This window comes from Equus caballus, chromosome 21 (assembly GCF_041296265.1).
Source record: "Equus caballus isolate H_3958 breed thoroughbred chromosome 21, TB-T2T, whole genome shotgun sequence".
NCBI classification, from domain to species: domain Eukaryota; kingdom Metazoa; phylum Chordata; class Mammalia; order Perissodactyla; family Equidae; genus Equus; species Equus caballus.
In genome coordinates this window covers 71,421,791-71,424,878 of record NC_091704.1, presented here as the reverse complement: position 1 = coordinate 71,424,878, position 3,088 = coordinate 71,421,791, and positions in this window count along the sequence as shown.

Below are 3,088 nucleotides of genomic sequence, written 5' to 3'. Positions count from 1 at the left end.
TGCTTCGAGGCTGGTTGGAGAATCAGTGTTAGTTGACATTTAACTGCCGTTTCAGTTGAACTGTGATGTGGTTGTGCCCAGGGTCGTAACCCCTGGTTTTAGGTGGGTCAGTGGAAACGGTGGTCTGGGTTTGGCTGGAGCAGAGAGGCCAGGTCCGAGGTCAGAGTGCAGGGCCTCCGAGGCTGGAGCCTGCTCTGCCATAGCCCGAGCTTGGGAGCACAGCCCGCCCCCAGGCCCGGCACCTCCAGCTGTGGCAGCTGCATCTGTGGGAGGTGCTGCCCGCCGGGTGCCAGGACGCGGGGCCCCACCTCCACCTGCCCAGAGTGTGTGGGCCACCCCGGGCACTTCTCTCTGTCCTGACACTCCAGTTCACCACCCTTGGCAGCTACCATGGGGGCAGAAAAATGAGGGTCTGGGCACCACACCCCACTTGGGCCAGAGCTCCTTGGTTGGGCTTCTCATACAGACTGAATCTTTTGGTGAGATCTAGTTTGAAGAGACAGTTTCTGGGCCAGCCCTGATGCCCTAGTGATTAAAGTTCATCACTCACCACTTTGGTGGCCTGGGTTCCGTTCCCGGGCACAGAACCACGCCACTCATCTGCCAGTGTCTGTGCTGTGGCAGTGGCTCACGTAAAGAGAGGAAGATTGGCTACAGATGTGAGCTCAGGGCAGATCTTTCCCAGCAAAAAAAACAGAAAAAGGAAACAAAAAAAGAACGATTTAGATAAAATAAGATCAAGGAATGATTAACTCAACATTTAGCGATGGTTAAGTCGAGCAAAAAGGAAGGGCCTTCATCCTTGGCTGGTCTGTGGACACATGTTGGCCTGAATGACACGATGACAAGAATGAATTAACTCATGACATATCTAGTCAACAGCTATGGTGGCGTTGGTCCTGGAAACACAAGGGGAGGCATCTGCTGCCCGAGGAGACTGCCGTCAAGGGGCTGAGAGAGATGGAGCAAGTCGTTACCCAAGCAAACATTCGAGAAAGTCAGTCACCAGGCACCTCCTTTGGATGGGGGAGGTGACACATCACCTGTGCCCCGTGAGATGGGGGCGTCAGCCATGAAGACCAGAGGAAGGAGATTCTGGGGCTGGGACCAGGATGGCTGGGTGCCCAGGTGGAAGGAGCCTGCAGCATTGAGGAACTGGAAGAAGCCACCGTGTCTGAGGCACCAAGTGACCCAGAGAGTGAGGGCAGGTGGGGCTGGTGGGGCTGGAGGGCACTGGGTGGCTCACACAGGACCCCACACCATGTGGGAATGTGTCCTGAACACAACGGGAAGCCACTGAAATGCTCTAAGCTGGAGAGAGATTCGATGGCCTTTCAGAGGCTCCCTCTGCTGCCGCGTGGACAAGGTGGGCACCCACATGGAAGTGAGGAGCCAGAGGGACAGCCAGGCGATTATGGCCAGAAGCATGGGGCCACTTCCTTCCGCTCCTTGGGAACAGCTCTTGTGTTCATGCTCACGCGTGTCTTCAGGACAGCAACCTGCAGATCAACTGTGTGACACTCACGGGTCCTGTGAAAGCATCTCCTGGCTGGTCCCTGTGATGCCCCTCTTCTCCTTCCCGAGCCCATGGGGAGCACATCTCCCACTCTGTCTTCATCCCAACATTGGAAAGACACCCAGCTGACTTCACGTACGCTCTTGCCAGCAGCCGCTCACTCCACTGGGTCAGCCCCCACCCTGTGCCCCTGGGAGCCCCTCTTTGCCTTCTGGGGCTTCCTGGACATGTGGTGACCATGTCCTGCCAACCCATGGTGACCACGGTCAGCCCTGAGGGCAGTTCAGCCCAGCTTGGACTGCGAGATGCTGAGATGTTTTGTGGCCTTGGCCCCAGGGGGCCTGACTGTTTCATAGCCTCTGATAGTCTGCAGTGGTCTCTGAACCTGGAGGCACAGAATAGCCCACCTTCCCCCGGTGACTCCAGGGTTCCTGTGCACAGAGTGAGGGATTCTGCCCTTCAACCCAAAGCTGTTGACAGGGGGATGCCTCTCCCAGGTGGGTGTCTCCGGGCCATGCTCCCGGCTCCTGCGTGTGCCAGTCACTTCTGCCACCCTCCCCCCGAGCCCACACACCTTGCCCCATACCTTAAACACTTCTGCTTTACTGTCAGCTCATCTTTCAAAAGAATGCTATCTTTTATCATGAAGATAGCATCATTTTTTTCTATCTTCCGTTTAATTTTGCCACTCAGCCGATCGACGCTCCTAGAGTTGACATGTTTAGAACCAGGTCTCGCAGAAGCTCTTTCCAACACGCCATTAGCTCACTCCACTGTCTGCTGAGTCCTTTCAATGGAGTCCTTGAGTCTCCCTCTTTGTCACCACAACGATGAGCTTCAAAACAGAGAAACCAGCCGTGACGATGGTGGGGAGGCAGGATCGTGAGGAAAGACGCTGTGCGCTGACCTCTTTGGCCTCAGTCTGGCCTGATGAGGCACAGTGTGGAATTTGACACAACTCACGCCCTTTCTGGGCTCCTGACAAGGGGGATTAGTGTGGGAAGCCCTTGTTTTAGCAATACTGTGCAGTGTGGCCGTGGGGCCCCAGACGGAATGGCATGAAGAACCTCAAAGATGCTCCGGGCCTGGGCTGTGGAGAGTGAGCCCTCGAGAGGGCCCCCCGAGGGCGGGGAGCGGTGGGCTGGCTGCGTGCCAGGCCCCATTCTCGCTGCTCTCGGCTCTTGCATGGCTTGGGGCCATTGGACAAGCTCCAGTGAGGAAGGGGTCCTAGACTGAGGCCTGGGGGCGTCTCCCCACCCACAGGAGTGGGTCTGGGACTGTTGCCCACAGGCTCATCTCCTCTTTGTCCTCGGGGCTCAGCCTGGCCAGCTATCGTCCCCGTGGAGGGGCTGCTTGGAGTTCCACGTGGGCTGTGTGTTTGTGGAAACAGACTATTGCTGGGCCCTGGGTTCAAGACATCCTTATTCTGTTTTACGTTCACACACTTGCCTGGGGTCTCTGGTGCAGCCTGTTAGCCCTCGATGTTTTCCGACCGTCTTGTCGTGTTTCCCATCCATCTGATCAGGTCTCGGAGCCTCTGCTCCACTTCTGCTGCCTGTTTGGTATTAATCA